The following is a 17,236-nucleotide window of genomic DNA, read 5'->3' on the forward strand; positions in this document are numbered from 1 at the left end:
TGGAAGTTCTAGCCAGAGCCATTAGGCAAGAAAAAGAAATAAAGCGTATTCAAATAGGAAAGGAGGAAGTCAAATTCTTTCTATTTGCAGACAACATGATTGTATATTTACAAGACCCCATCGTCTCAGCCCCAAATCTCCTGAAACTGATAAGCAACTTCAGCAAAGTCTCAGGATACAAAATGTGCAGAAATCACAAGCATTCCTATACACCAAGAACAGACTTAAAGAGAGTCAAATCAAGAACAAACTGCCATTCACAATTGCTACAAAGAGAATAAAATACCTAGGAATACAACTAACAAGGAACGTAAAGGACCTCTTCAAGGAGAACTACAAACCACTGCTCAATGAAATAAGAGAGGACACAAACAGATGGAGAAACATTCCATGCTCGTGGTTAGGAAGAATCAATATCGTGAAAATGGCCATACTGCCCAAAGTAATTTACAGATTCAACGCTATCCCCATCAAGCTATCAAAGACCTTCTTCACAGAACTGGAAAAAACCACCTTAAACTTCATATGGAACCAAAAGAGAGCCCACATAGCCAAGTCAATTCTAAGCAAAAAGAACAAAGCTGGAGGCATCACACTACTGGACTTCAAACTATACTACAAGGCCACAGTAATCGAAACAGCATGGTACTGGTACCAAAACAGAGATATAGACCAATGGAACAGAACAGAGGCCTCGGAGGCAACACCACACATCTACAACCACCTGACCTTTGACAAACCTGACAAAAACAAGCAATGGGGAAAGGATTCCCTGTTTAATAAACGGTGTTGGGAAAACTGGCTAGCCATGTGCAGAAAGCAGAAACTGGACCCCTTCCTGACACCTTACACTAAAATTAACTCCAGATGGATTAAAGACTTAAACATAAGACCTAACACCATAAAAACCCTAGAAGAAAATCTAGGCAAAACCATTCAGGACATAGACATAGGCAAGGACTTCATGACCAAAACACCAAAAGCATTGACAACAAAAGCCAAAATAGACAAATGGGACCTAATTAAACTCCACAGCTTCTGTACAGCAAAAGAAACAGTCATTAGAGTGGATTGGCAACCAACAGGATGGGAAAAATGTTTTGCAATCTACCCATCTGACAAAGGGCTGATATCCAGAATATACAAAGAACTAAAACAGATTTACAAGAAAAAAACAAACAAGCCCATTCAAAAGTGGGCAAAGGATATGAACAGACACTTTACAAAAGAAGACATACATGAAGCCAACAAACATAGGAAAAAATGCTCGTAACCACTGGTCATTAGAGAAATGCAAATCAAAACTACATTGAGATACCATCTCATGCCAGTTAGAATGGCGATCATTAAAAAATATGGAGACAACAGATGCTGGAGAGGATGTGGAGAAATAGGAACACTTTTACATTGTTGGTGGGAGTGTAAATTAGTTCAACAATTGTGGAAGACAGTGTGGCAATTCCTCAAGGACCTAGAAACAGAAATTCCATTTGACCCAGCAATTCCATTACTGGGTATATTTCCAAAGGATTATAAATCATTCTACTATACGGACACATGCACATGAATGTTCATTGCAGCACTGTTTACAATAGCAAAGACCTGGAACCAACCCAAATGCCCATCGATGATAGACTGGACAGGGAAAATGTGGCACATATACACCATGGAATACTATGCAGCCATAAAAAACAATGAGTTTGTGTCCTTTGTAGGGACATGGATGAACATGGAAACCATCATTCTCAGCAAACTGACACAAGAACAGAAAATCAAACACCACATGTTCCCCCTTATAGGTAGATGTTAAACAATGAGAACACATGGACACAGGGAGGGGAGCATCACACACTGGGGTCCGTTGGGGGGAATTAGGGGAGGGACAGCGGGGGGTGGGGGAGAGATAGCATGGGGAGAAATGTCAGATACAGGTGATGGGGAGGAAGGCAGCAAATCACACTGCCATGTATGTATCTATGCAACAATCTTGCATGTTCTTCACATGTACCCCAAAACATAAAATGCAATAAAAAAAAGAAAAAGAAAAAGACAGTGCATACGTATAAAAAAAAAAAAAAGCAGGGAGTAAATTGCAAATGCATAGTCAAGTTACATATGCGAGATCTCCTGATTTCTTTCTCTGTGTGATTTTCTTTTTTCTGGCACTCTGTTTTGTTATTTATCTTTTGATAAATGTTCTATGTGGAAGTTGATTCTCAGAACCCCTGACACAATAGCCTTAGCTACCCACATCCATTTCAAGAGCTCCTAACAGTTTGGAAACACTGGATCTTGCTTTAGGTGCAGTTGAGTCTTAACCCCTGTGGTAGGACATATTCCTATATAGATTAGAAAGAAACAATGATAACACAGTGGTTGCAAAGATGAAGAAATAGAATTTGAATTCACTTAATTTCACCATTCAGTGTCACCCATCACAATTTAAAAATATTTAATTTAAAATGTAAAATGTTTGCCAACTGGGAAGTGTAATATTTTTGTTTTATAAGTACAAATTTTATTTCATACATGAAATATTTTTCTAAATATGAATAACATTTTAAAATTGGAATGTATTCTTTTTAATTGTAAATTATTTATCTTAAAACAAAAAAATAAGAAAAAAACCTCACATTTGTAATTGCCTAGATGAGGTCGGGTGCAGTGGCTCACACCTGTAATCCCAGAACTTTGGGAGGCAGAGGTGGGAGCATAGTAAGACTCCAAAAAATATCAAAAGTAATTGCCTAAACTATACTTCTGCAGACATTTTAGTTTTATTAAAACATAGTTATTGGACTGCCATTTATGTAACTATTAATATATCAGACTGTAACCAAAGGATAAAAGTTCAGTCACTTAGGTAGATATAAAAATTAATAAAAAATAGTTGTGGGAATTTCCTTTTTACTATTTTTTAGACTAATATAATGTATTATAAAATTATACATATTTAGTTTAATAGAAAATTTTTGGCTGGGCACGGTGAATCCCACCTGTAATCTCAGCACTTTGGGAGGCCAAGGCAGGTGGATCACGAAGTCAGGAGTTCAAGACCAGCCTGGCCAAGATGGTGAGATCCCATCTCTACTAAAAATACAAAAATTTGCTGGGCATGGTGGCACGCGCCTGTATTCCCAGCTACTTGGGAGGCTGAAGCAGGAGAATCGCTTGATCCTGGGAGGACGAGGTTGCAGTAAGCCGAGATTACACCACTGCACTCCAGCCTGGTGACAGAGTGAGACTCTGTCTCAAAAAAGAAAAAAAAGAAAGAACATTTTCACTGCTTTGTTTTTTGAGTATTATTTGTATATAAATATATATAATTTATATGTATGATATTGTAAATTACATATGTTATAAAGACATAATTATCATCACACTCATGGCCATTTTGAAAATAGTTTGGTTGTATAGAGGAGAGAGGTGTCAAAAAATAACTCCTTTTAGTGTCACAGGTATTAGACACTCCACAGGACGCAGCCCTGATATCACCATGGTTCCTGAGAAGATTTGGAAGCTTAGAGTAGGGTCAAACAGTGACTCAGTGACTCACAGAATTTGCAGAGTCAGAGTAGGGAGTCAAGTTTGATTTTTAAATGCCTAGTTTGGGTGAGTGGGGAAAAAATAATGTCATTAGCCAGGCTCAGTTCCAGGAGAGCCAGCATTTTTAATTTATCATTTTTTTAAAAAAATTTTAATTAAAAAATATTGTTTTGGTGCAAAGATAATGAGTTAGGCTTGGATCTAGTGAACCTGAAGTACCTGTGGGATGTTTAGTTGGACTAGAAACTCAGGTGTGTATTTAAGGCTGGATACTGGATTACATGCATTTGAATTACAGGTGCTACTAAAAACCACTGGCTGGATAGCATCAGTTGTGGAGAAGATGTTTTAGGGCATAACAAAGCCAGATATTTAAGGATACCTTAAGGAAAAGAGATTTTAAAGGTGAAAGAGATGGTCCTTTGATCTTTTTCTGTTTCCTCTTTTTTTGCCACACTCTACATAGACACAAAGCAACACCTATGTTATCTTCAGAATAGAGAATCAAGGTGGGAATCAAGAAAACACAGAGAAATTTCTTTGCATGAAGACTCAGTTTCCAGAAGCAGAAGAAAACTCAATTTCAGAAAGCACTATGACTTTTTTTGGGGCCCCAAGAAACTTCTCTTTCTTATGTTTGTGTTCCTAGTGAAAGACACGCTGGATCCCTAAAGAAAATAAATCAAAAGTTAAGAACAACAGTAACATAAAAAGCCTCTGCATTGAGCTTGCTCCTGAGCTTTTGCTATCATGCATATTCGTACAGGGCTCATCTGGAAGGCCCATTTGAGTACAACAAAGACACTTTCTGGAGATCAGGTTGCTTTGAGGTCAGCTGGCACCAGATTCCTGCTGCAGGGCTCCTCCTCTTACCAACAGGCACATCTTTTAGCCTGCAGAGATGGTCCAGAGTTGTACAGACTCAAAGAACAAATGTCCTGAGAGACAGTTACCTGGCAGTCAGTGTCACTGTGTGAAACCGAGTGAGAAGCACAAAAAAAACGTGGGGATCAAAGATCAGAAGCTGGGCAAGGCTCACACACTCAGCTGCTGAAAGTAAAGGACCTGAGGCTGCTGCTTTCATGTGTGGCTTCAAGGATTAACAAGCAAGAGTTGGAAAATATCTGACACCTTGGACTTGAATAACTCTTTATAACAGACAGTATCCAATCTTCAAAAAAAGTTTATTTCAAAAGTCATTTGCAAGTCAGGTACTTGAACCTGGAAATGCTTTCGATCTTAGAACAGGCCCTCCAAATCCATTTACCCCTGTAGGCATTCATTCATCCTGCAGTCATCAACCCACACTGAATGAGCACCTACTCTGTGCCCAACAGGGTGCAAAACATACAGGAGTAAACAAGCATTGCTATCGCCTTTTAAAACATATATATGTTTCATATATATAATTATTATTCATGTATATTTATATATGTAAAAAAAGTATATATATGTATATATATGTGTGTATATATATACACACACACACATATACATATATATTTTTTGAGTTGGAGTCTCACTCTGTCCCCTAGGCTGGAGTGCAGTAGTGTGCTCTTGGCTCACTGCAACCTCTGCCTCCCGGGTGCAAGCAAACATTTCATATATATATAAAAAATATATGTTATATATAAAACATTATATATATTATATTTATTATATTTATTCCCATTATGTATTTATATATTAAATATATATATTTAATGTATATTATAAATATAAATATATACATTAAATATATTTAAATATATATTTAAATATATTCAATATATAAATATTAAATTTAAAAATATTTAATATATATTTATATATTTAAATATATATATTTATATATTTATTTATATATATTTTTATATATTTATTTGTATATTATATATTTATATATAATATATTATGTATTATATACAATAAATATATTAATATATAATATATACCATAATTATATAATATTACATAATATATAATTATATAAATGATATAAATATATAATATATATTTATATATAATATATACTATAATTATATATTACATAATATATAATATAATTATATAAATAATATAAATATATTATATTTATATATAATATATACTATATATAATATTACATAATATTAAATATATTATATTATATATTATATATAAATATATATAATATATAAATAAATATATAAATGTATATAAAAATATATAAATATAAATATAAATAAATATAAAATAAATATAAATATATTATATATAAATATATTATAAATATATATATTTAATATATATATACACACACACACATATATATATTCCCCATTGGGTGCAAAACATATAACGGTGACTAAGCAGATAAAAATCCTAGCTATCATGCAGCTTAAATTCTAGTGGGAGGATACAGACAGTGACTAAATAAGAAATTCCTAAGAAAAGCATTACTTAAAAAATACACAAGAAAAGTATCAGATAGTGATAAATGCAAAAGAGAAATAATAAGTGAGGATGGGGAAGAGAAGTGCTGGGGCATGTGGTTGGGGAGGCCTCACTTTTTCAATGAGCTAGAGACCATGATCCCAAGTAAAACAACTCAGAAACTGAAAATAAAATACTGTATTTCTCATTTATAAGTGAGAGCTAAACAATGGGTACACATGGACATAAAGTTGGAAACAACAGACACTGGGGATTTCAAAATGGGGGAAGGCAGAAAGAGGGGGTGAGGTTGAAAATACCTCAGGGTGGGGTGCAGGAGGAGTTAACTGTGTGGGCATGTGGAGGATTGGCATCCAGGGTTGAGGGGGAGCATGATGAAATGTTTGAAGAACAAAAATGGGCCATTGTGGACTCAACAGGCAGGAGAGCCCTCCTGAGCACAGAGTATGGAACAGCAGGAGGGAGCCTGCACAGAGGCAGAATGGACATCAGTGGTATTGGGGTAGCTGCGATAGCCAGATAGGCCTCTGTCCACAGAGTTAGGGTCAATTAGGCAGTGGATTATGTGGATCGGGGGACAGAGAATCCTTTGTGCCCTCCAGTTTTCAGATCTATTCACTGGGACACTGCTGCAGATCTTACCTGCTCTGGCCTTTGAGTTGAGCTGCAGAGCAGAGGGAGAGTGGGGGTGGCAAAGCTACTTAAAAAAGGGGAGGAAAGCCCAATCTAGGGTAACAGGGGGCAGGGACATTCCAGTGGCCGCCATGCTGCTGAGCGTGTGGTAAGGATTGTTGGTAGAGAGCTAATCCTGGGTCTCAGATTCAGTCAACTATGGGGCCTAGGAAAGATATTGGATAAAGGTTTCCCTGCCTTGAACAAGGAGCTTGGTAAACATATTCTTGGTGGAGGAAGTGGCTTTAAGTAGAAGAAACTATAGGGAAGATTTTGGAAAAGGGGATGTACCAAAGAAGGGAATTTAGGGGGAGAAAGAGCATAGTCAAATTTAGCTTCTGTATCTTGGCTGTGTGACTTGGTTCCCATGAGTTGGAGAAGTGATATAGAAGACCATAGAATAGAAAACATAGCCAAGGCCATCTTCAAATACGTTTCCCTACTGGCACTTTTTGGAGGGTTCAACTAGCCCTGAAGCATCCTTCCTCTTCCATGGGATAATTTCTCTGGGATATGCTAAGTCTTCCTGAAGCAGAATGTTCCTTGCCTTTCTTTTTTTCCCTCTCTTTCTATGTATGTGTGCGTGTACACAATAAGTGGTAAATGGGCATTGGATTCAACTTAAAGTACACACACACACACACACACACACACACACACACACACACACACTAAAAGGCCAGACATTTCTATCACTTATTCTCTAAAATTCACTTCATTTGAGTCTTTCATTACAAAAAAAGGCTCTGCCTTCTTTCCAATTAAAAGAATTGAAGATGAAAAGAATCCAAATCCATGGCAGTAAGCTTGATAAAGAAAGTTACAAAGAGCACAATAAAAAACACCCATAATCTTACTCTGCAGAAATAACCAATGCTAACTTTGGATTTTAATTCTTCAGAGTTGGAATAATGCTAAGTCCTTCAAGGTGGGACAAAATGACTAAGCAGAGGGTCTCTCAGAGTGTTCTGCTTTCTAGTTTTTTACAATAAAAATACATCCGTCTTGATCCCAGGCTTTTTGCTGCTACCAAATGCCTCCCTCTAACCTCCCCCATGGCAGGAAGGGCTCTCATTTTAGGAAGACCCTATTTACTCTGGTGCGTAACTTCTCTCCATCCTACTACTTTATGTATCTTAGTTGGCTGCAAGCATCCAATTCTTCTGACACATAGCCTCCTGTCTCTGACCAGCTGTTTGCCATCCCATGGGCCTCTTGGCATGGTCCACTGATTTGGCACCAACCACATCAAAAGTCTGTTTCTCTTTTCAACTGCTGATTTTTTGGCTTCTCTAAACAGCAGGCCCATCAGGTCTTGGGCCCCTAGCCCACAGGTCCTGCCAAAGGATTAAGTTTCCAGAAGTTTGGCTTGTTTTATCCAGATCAAATTTAAGTTGAGTGCAAATTGCTCCCTTCGTGGGAGTCCACATGGGCTGCCCTACTCCTCCACCAGCAGCAGATCATCTAAATACTTTTGCAGACATGCTAATTCTAGCTTAAAGGAAAGAGTCTATGTTCCTCCAGGGGAGAGTTCCAGAAATAGCTCCAAGGACAAGAGAAAGGCACACGTCCTATCTTCTTAGACATTACTTTTCATTTAAGTAGGGTTGGCTCCCTTTGATCTCTGCCTCTTTGCTTGCATACGGCTTTCCTTTACAGACATACTTTATTCCACAAGTCTGTCGGCGCCATTTTTCCAACAGTATGTTCTCACTTGGTGTCTTTGTATCACATTTTGGTAAGTCTCACAATATTTCAAACCTTCTCATTATTATTATATCTATTATAGTTATCTGTGATCAATGATCTTTGATATGCCATTGTAGTTGTTTTGGGGAGCCACTAACCAAGCCCACAGAAGACAGTGAACTTAATAAATGTTGTGTGTCTTGACTACCCCACTGTCCAGCTATTCCTTCATCTTTCTCCTCTGCCCCAGGTCTCCCTATTCCCTGAGATACAGCAATATTGAAATTGGGCCAAGTAATTACCCTATAATGGCCTCTAAGTGTTCAGGTGAAAGGAAGAGTTGCACATCTATCACTTCAAAACAAAAGCTAGAGATGATTAGGCCTAGTGATGAAGACATGTTGAAAACTGAGATGGGCCAACAGCTAGGCCTCTTGCACCAGTTAGCCAAGTTGTGAATGCAAAGAAAAAGTTCTTGAAGAAAATTGCAAGTGCTATTCCAGTGAACATACAAATGTTAAGAAGGCAAAACAGGCTTACTGGTGAGATGGAGAAAATTCTAGTATTTTGGATAGAAGATCAAACCAGCCACAACATTCCCTTAAGCCAAAACCTGATCCAGAGCAAGGACCTAAATCTTCAATTCTGTGAAGGCCAAGAAGGGTGAGGAAGCTACAGAAGAAAAGTTGAAAACCAGCAATGGTTTGATTCATGAAGTTTAAGAAGCTGTCTCCATAACATAAATGTACAAGGTGAAGCAGCAAGCGTTAATGATCTCTAGCTAAGATCATTGATCTCTAAGATCACTGATAAAGGTGGCTATGCTAAACAACTGATTTTTAATGTAGACAAAACAGCCATACGACTCACTGAAGGCTCAGATGATCATTAGCAAGAAATTACTTTTATAAAAGTATGTACTTTGGCCGGGCGCGGTGGCTCACGCCTGTAATCCCAGCACTTTGGGAGGCCGAGGCGGGTGGATCACGAGGTCAAGAGATCGAGACCATCCTGGTCAACATGGTGAAACCCCGTCTCTACTAAAAATACAAAAAATTAGCTGGGCATGGTGGCGCGTGCCTGTAATCCCAGCTACTCAGGAGGCTGAGGCAGGAGAATTGCCTGAACCCAGGAGGCGGAGGTTGCGGTGAGCCGAGATAGCGCCATTGCACTCCAGCCTGGGTAACAAAAGCGAAACTCCGTCTCAAAAAAAAAAAAAAAAAAAAAAAAGTATGTACTTTTTTTTAGACATAATGCTACCGCACACTTAAAAACAAACTAGTGTCATGTAAGCATAGCTTTTATATGCACTGGGAAACCAAAACATTTGCATGACTTGCTTTATTGCAACAGTCACTTTATTGCAGTGGTCTGGAACGTGAACCCACATCTTTCAGGTATGTCTGTATTTGCAACTGAGCTTCTAGCAAAATGAATTTCCCAATTTTTCCTGACCATATATCTTTCAAAGAATGATTATCCCCTGCCCATCATCAAAAGACGATACTGGGGACTTTCTTCTGCTCACTATTTGAGAACAGACTACCCGCTACTCTCACGCTTCATCATTAATTACTCAAGAGACCATGAAAACAAAATCAGTTCTTCCCCAACCCCTGCTGGCTGCCCTGCTACTGGGCTTGGGTTCTTCACTGTACTATCTTAAAGAAGATTTGGCTCCAAATATCAGTGCTATCACTTCCTGGCTATGTGAGCTTGGAGGTGGCATCTGACTAATTCAAGAATGTCAGTTTTGTTGCCTATAAAGTGGGATAACTGGTATCTATTTGAGAGAACAGTTTTGAGGATTAAATAATGTTGAGCATCTGAAACATAATGTAAGTATGTCCTCTGTGCCAAATTAATTATTTATCTACTGTGTTTCAAAAGGACATTCCCATCCTCTCCTGAGGAAGACAGCCCAAATCTACTTTGCTACATTGAAAAACCCAACAGCTGTCTACCATTCAACCTTATGGAGACTTCTTGGGGAAGTCATTGGTATTCAGTTTTGTGTTTTCCAAAGTATGTTCTGTGGAATAGTTGCTCTGCAAGTCACTGTAGATAAAAGGTTTCATGGGAAATAAATGTGAGAAATGCTCTCAGTGCAGCTTTAAGTTGAAGAGTCACAATTTATATTTGCTTTCTAAAATTTCTGAAAAATATCCTGCAGTAAAGAAATATATTTAATCAAGTATTTTACACACTTATTTGACCGTGAATATCTTTCTTATACAAAACAACATTTATTTTCCCAAAGGATATACTGTGGTCTGCTCACTTGGTCCTAACCTTCTCAGCCCCTTCACCACCTTTTAGCAATAATTCATGATTTGAAAGTTTGAATTGGAGGAAGTGCATTCTACACGAATGTAAAGAAAGCTGCTCTTATTATATGTTGCTAAAATAGAGATCATAAGCTGACAGAATGGACTCTTTGTGGTAAAAAGATACCAAATTATAAACAAGACCTAAGGTGGTGGTAGGCAAGGGTTAAGTCCTACAGCCCCTACACTTAAAGAATAAACTATGTTCTAACTGCCACAAGGTTTTTCTTTTTCTCTAGCAGCAAACAAGCCCTGGTATCCAGAGAAGCAATATTGAAACAATTGCAGTTCACCAACCACCAGATTCTGACTAACTGACCCCCTGCTCCACAAGGCACAACTACAGTTCTGATGGGACAAGAGACTGATTTCAGTAAGTTTCTTCTAAGAGACCACAGACCGGTTCTGGCTGATTTATAGAGGCTTAGCATTGATTACTTTCATGTTCCTGCTTCACCTTTTGATGTGTGTGGCCTAAATTTTACTGCATCTTAGTGTTGTCACCACCCCAAAGTGAGCATGGGTTGTATGTTACATACATGCTCATTCTGTGCATATGTATTGACTCCTTCATAAATATTCATAAGATTCTCCTGAGGGAGAGAGATCCAAGATGGCTCAATGAAAGTGCAGAGAATGAGAGGACGCCACACTTTCAGGCGAATTTTTGTTGCTCACGGACCAGGAGATTCCCAGTAGAGGAGCCCCACGAGGCGCCAGCGCGACTCTTGTGGCCTGCGCGCCAGTTTGGCGAGGCAGTTCTTGACGCAGAGTGAGCGGGACTGGGTCTCCCTTTGGCCGATGTTGTTTGGAGCTCCGGGAAGACAGAGTTGCCTATTCAGCTGATTGAAGGACAGACTCAAGAAGGGAGCTAGACTGGAGATTCCCGGACAGAAAAGCACCATCAATTTTAACACCACTGTTTTGGCCGGCGCAGTGGATTGCTCAGATTTCGGCGCTGGGAATCAACAAGTTGGGCATCCACTCAGAGACCTAATTTGAAAGTCAGTAATCACAAAGACGACAGGCGGATAAATTTACAATGATGGGAAGACACCAGTGTAAAAAGGCTGAGAATACCCAAAATCAGAATGCTTCTCTCTCTACAGGGGATCACAGTTCCTCATCAGCAACTGCAAGGCCTGATGGAGAACAAGTGCGTTCCATTAACAGAAGTAGGCTTCAGAAGGTGGATGATAAGAAACTTCTGTGAATTAAAAGAACTTGTTCTAACCTAATGCAAAGAAACTAAGAACTTTGAAAAAAGGTTTGACGAAATCATAATGAGAATAGACAATTTAGAGAGGAATATAAGTGAATTAATGGAGCTGAAAAACACAACACGAGAACTTCGCGAAGTATGCACAAGTTTTAACAGTCGAATTGATCAAGCAGAAGAAAGGATATCAGAGGTTGAACACCAACTTAACGAAATAAAACAAGAAGTCAAGATTAGAGAAAAAAGGATAAAAAGGAATGAGCAAAGTCTCCAAGAAATATGGGACTATGTGAAAAGACCTAATCTACATTTGATAGGTGTACCTGAACGTGACGAAGAGAATGAATCCAAGTTGGAAAATACTCTTCAGGACATTATTCAGGAAAACTTTCCCAATCTAGTAAGGCAGGACAATATTTAACTCCAGGTATTACAGAGAACACCACAAAGATATTCCTCAAGAAGACCAACCCCAAGGCACATAATCGTCAGATTCATTAGGGTTGAAATGAAGGAGAAAATACTAAGGGCAGCCAGAGAGAAAGGTCAGGTTACCCACAAAGGGAAGCCTATCAGACTTACAGCAGATCTCTCAGCAGAAACCCTACAAGCCAGAAAAGAGTGGGGGCCAATATTCGACATCCTTAGAGAAAAGAACTTTCAACCTAGAATTTCATATCCAGCCAAACTGAGCTTCACAAGTGAGGGAAAAATAAAATCTTTTGCAAACAAGCAAGTACTTAGAGATTTCACCATCACCAGGCCTACTTTACAAGAGCTTCTGAAAGAAGCACTACACATATAAAGGAACAACCTGTATCAGCCTTTCCAAAAATATATCAAAAAGTAAACAGCATTAACATAATGAAGAACTACATCAACTAATGAGCAAAACAGCCAGCTAGCATCAAATGGCAGTATTAAACTCATATATATTATTAACTGGATAAAAAGCCAAAACCCATTGGTATGCTGTATCCAGACCCATCTCACATGCAACGATACAAAAAGACTCAAAACAAAGGGACGGAGGAAGATTTACCAACCAAACGGAGAGCAAACATAAATCAATAAATAAAAACCAGGAGTTGCTTTTATCAGAGAATTCTCACCTCTGATAAAATAGACTTTAAAGCAACAAAGAGCAAAAGAGGCAAAGAAAGACATTACATAACGGTAAAAGGATCAGTGCAACAAGAAGAGCTAACGATCCTAAATATACACGCACCCAATACAGGAGCACCCAGATACATAAGACAAGTTCTTAATGACTTATAAAGAGACTTAGCCTCCCACACAATAATAGTGGGAGACTGTAACATCATATTGTCAATATTAGACTGATCAACGAGATAGAAAATTAACAAGGACATCCAGGACTTGAACTCAGACCCGGAACAAGTAAACTTAATAAACATTTATAGAACTCTCCACTTCAAATACACAAAACACACATTCTTATCAGTACCATATCACACCTATTCCAAAAGTGACTACATAATTGGAAGTAAATCACTCCTCAATAATTGCAAAGCATTTCATAGGTTTAAATGAAATATTGGTTGGCTGCTTATTTGTTATTTTCTTCCCTTATTCCTTCCTGTCTCCATTGTTAAGCACAATTATTGGCATAAAAGAGGTTTTCAATTCCCATTTTTAGACTGCATTCTAGCCTGGGCAATAAAGCAATACTCCCATTCTCTCTCCCTCTTTCTCTTCCTTTTTCTTCCTCTCTTTCATTCTTTTTTTCTTTCTTTTTTTTTCTTCTTTAAAAAAAAGAATCTCCTATATCCTACTGAATATGTATATATAGCTAATTTCCTTGGGCATAAATCTAACCTCTCAATTATTTCCTCTGAAGTACCTGCTATTGGTCTGTGCCAGAGGCTAGATTCCCTTGCCAGAATGGCCACCCTGCAAGCTGCAACTCCTTACAAGAAGTAAAGTCTCCTTTCCAAATTTAAGATCTTATGATTTTAAGTTGACAATGCCTATACGTGAAATAATAGACCTATAAAAAGGTTATCAAAATAAGGTATAGTAAATGCATTAGGGTACTAGAGACCCATAGATTATTCCACTCTACTGAGCTGAGATCATCCCACTCTACTGAGTCTCTAAGAGAGGCCATGCAGATATGACAGGTCCTGATTTTACAGTCATTGAAGCTATGGAGATCCCCATTAGTGCAGAAGCAAGTCCTGTCTCACCATCATGCTGCCTCCTGAAGGTGGTCAGGTGAGGCTTATCGTAACCCACGATGCAGCCAAGGCTAGGGCTAGCCTGCATCAATCCTGGAGTCCCACCTGATTGCCCAATAAAAGATAAAGCTAAAGGGGCTGAGAAACGAGCCCTTCAGTTCACGTGTATTATCCTCGAGGGGAACATTATTCCTTTACAAGCGTGGATTCTTTGTTCTAAACCCTAACTGTAAACCAGGAATTGGGGCTGAGAGCTTCTTCCATTTACAGCTCTGCATCCAAGCTCCGCTTTCTAGAAGTGTTTGTATTATTAACCAGGCTGCAGCCGGAATTCGCTAGAAACCACACTGTGGGCTACTGCTTTGCGGTGGAATCTGAGCGAAGGACTAGGCTGCCCCCCAGTGGGAAACCCACAGAAACAGCGACGCCAATCAGCTCACACCTTACAGTACTGCAAGGAGAGAAATGGGCTATTTCCAGCTCCAAGTACTCCATTCAAGAGCCGCTGGGGAGGAAATCGGGGTGCAGATTCTTTCATCACTACGTAAATTAGTAGTGGTACGGCGTTGAGAAATAAGAACAGGAGAACCTCGTATCTACCAATCTCCCGACTCTATAAACTACCCCCAGTTAAATCCAGATTCCGGGTCCTGGCTGGGAGATTGTGATTTAGCAGAGCAGGAGTGGGAAACTAGGGAGGGTTTGGGCATTAAATCAGCGTGCTGATCATCTGGCAAATTTGATTATTCTGCGCTGGGAGGCGACTTTCTGTTTCACTCTCCCAGAACCCGGGCAAGGGCCAAGCGCTTGCGAATCAAGGGAACCCAGGAGCTGCTCTCTTACCTCTGCGTTCGCGCAGCCTCCAGCTGCACCTCTGGCGTCGCCCGAGCAGCCCGACCCGGCCAATACCCGGGATCCGCCCAGCCCCCGCGGTTTCCATGGCGACCCGACGGCGCCGCGTTCCGCAGCCTTAGGGAGGGGTCGGGGGGGAGCTACCTCTCTCTCCAGGCACTCAGCTTCCCACCTGCGAGCGGGGAGGGGCTTCTCGTCCAGGACAGTCAGACTAAGAAGTAACTTTTATTATTATTATTGTCTATTACTTTGAGTACTTCTTGCGCCCATTCTTAGAAATGAACTTTAAGTGTTTCTTTGCTGTTTTTGTTTGATTCGGCGGAGAATATATGTGACATATTTTTCTAGGATTTTTTTCTTAACATTTTATCTTCAGATTCAAATGCTTCGGCCAAACTGGCGACTGCCTGGCTGAGAGAATCTGTGAGGCCGGCCTGCCTAGCAATTGGCCTTTGCACGGTCCTCCTGTGAGGTGAGGACACACAAGTATATGGCTTCTGTAACTGTCCATGCTGGGGTAGTTTCCAGACTGTCGACTTTCTGTCCTTTTTTTTTTTTTTTTTTTTTTTAAGATAGCGTCTCACTCTGTATCCCAGGCTGGAGTGCAGTGGCCAATCTCCACTAACTGCAACCTCCGCCTCTCAGGTCCCAGTTCAAGCAATTCTCCTACCTTAGCCTCCCAAGTAGATGGAATTACAGGCACGAATCACCATGCCCAGCTAATTTTTGTATTTTTTAGTAGAGATGGGGTTTCACCATCTTGGCCAGGCTTGTCTTGAACTCCTGACCTCGTGATCCACCTGCCTCAGCCTCCCAAAGTGCTGGGATTACAGGCATGAGCCACCACCCTGGCCTTTTTCCCTTTCTTGATTGTCCATTCTTACCTTTCTCTCCAAGGACTGCTGCTTCAGCTGAATCCACATGAGGGAGGCCAAGTCCTCAGATGGCCTGGTGGGAAGGCAAGGGCTGTGCTCTCAGAAGCAGCTGGGGTGAGCTTGCCACTCAGAAGCAGGAAGAACTGTTCCAATCAGCTTTCTTTATGAGATACACACTTGGCTGGAGGTGCTGGTTTTTCTGCTTGACAACCCTGAGGCCTGGGCATACCTCAAAGGTGCTTCAGGTAGCTTGGTCAGCATGTTTCAGCTAGCCAGCTCCTACCCCCAGGGTCTGTGGGCTTTTATTTTTGGAGTGGTATAATGGATTCCTAAGACTCTGGATGACCTCACATTCAGGGTGCTTTCTTGGGGGCAGTTTGGCTATTCAAGCTGGCTGGAGGTCAAATGGAAATCTGGACATCTCAGGAAACTGGTTGATATGCTGGGTGAGTAGGGGTGGGGAGAGGGAGTGTTGCTTTACTTTTCACAGTAACCTGAAGAGTTACCGTCTATTACCATCTCCATTTTGTAGAAGAGGAAAGGGAGGCACAGAGAATTTCAGAAACTTGTCCAGTGGTAGAGTCCAGAGGTTCAGAGTGAAACCAAGACCTGGCTTCTAAGCTCACACTTAGTTCTTTGAATTTAGCTTAATTTTCTTTTTCCTGAATGGAGCTTTTATTCATGCTACCCTTTCCCCACTCCTATTAATCTAGGGTAAAAAGTTGAAAAGAGTAAAAAGTTGAGACCATGAAGGGTCTTCGGACTAGTTTCCACCGTCCCAGTATCTCACTCCTTAATGAGTTAGTCCAGTCTGCTGAGAATATTGATTGGGGCCAGCCTAGAATGAAATGTTCTTGGCTTCAAAGAATAACTGAAGGATAAAGAGTCTTCTCATTCTTTGGCTTTGCTAGAGTATGAAAACCAGACTCTTTGGGAGTTCAAGTTGTTGCTGAAAACAACCAGTTCAATATCCCAGTGGAATCATGGCTACCTTCAGTTACAGAGTCTGACTGACTTCATGCTTGTTGATCAGTTATTTATGAAGCACATTCTACAAGGTTCAGAATGTTCATGGTGCTCTAAAAATGTAAAAGAAAAAACCCCATAACCTATTATATGTGTCCTAAATCAGAGAGACTAGATGTGGCTACCTTAAAAATTAGATACATCATTAAATTAAGGAAAGACTGAGGCTCTGTCCAGATTGAAGGAGACTAAAGAGACATGACAACTAAATGCAATGTGTTAATTGGAATTGAATCCTTTGCTAGAAAAGACATTACTGGAACAATTGATGAATATTGAGTGGAATCTGAGGATAAGATGGTCATAATGTGTCAATGTTACTTTCCTGGTTTTGCAGGCTGTATTGTAAAGTATGGAAGATAATGTCCTTGTTTGTAGACAATCTACACTAAATTATTCAGGGATGATGGACTA

General features: G+C 39.7%; 1 long non-coding RNA gene across 1 annotated transcript in view; it reads right to left on the reverse strand.

The window, feature by feature from the left end:
• Positions 1-14,944, reverse strand: part of LOC135268685 (uncharacterized) — a 62,255-nt gene extending 47,311 nt beyond the window's left edge. The window contains exons 1-2 of the long non-coding RNA XR_010337019.1: positions 14,913-14,944; positions 4,311-4,515 (exon numbers count right to left, since the gene is read on the reverse strand). This is a non-coding gene — a long non-coding RNA (uncharacterized LOC135268685). The remainder of the gene's footprint in view (positions 1-4,310; positions 4,516-14,912) is intronic.
• Between the last annotated feature and the right edge of the window lie 2,292 nt (positions 14,945-17,236).

Source organism: Aotus nancymaae, unplaced genomic scaffold (genome assembly GCF_030222135.1).
Source record: "Aotus nancymaae isolate 86718 unplaced genomic scaffold, 86718_ANA_hifiasm-v0.15.2.pri h1tg000041l, whole genome shotgun sequence".
Lineage (NCBI taxonomy): Eukaryota > Metazoa > Chordata > Mammalia > Primates > Aotidae > Aotus > Aotus nancymaae.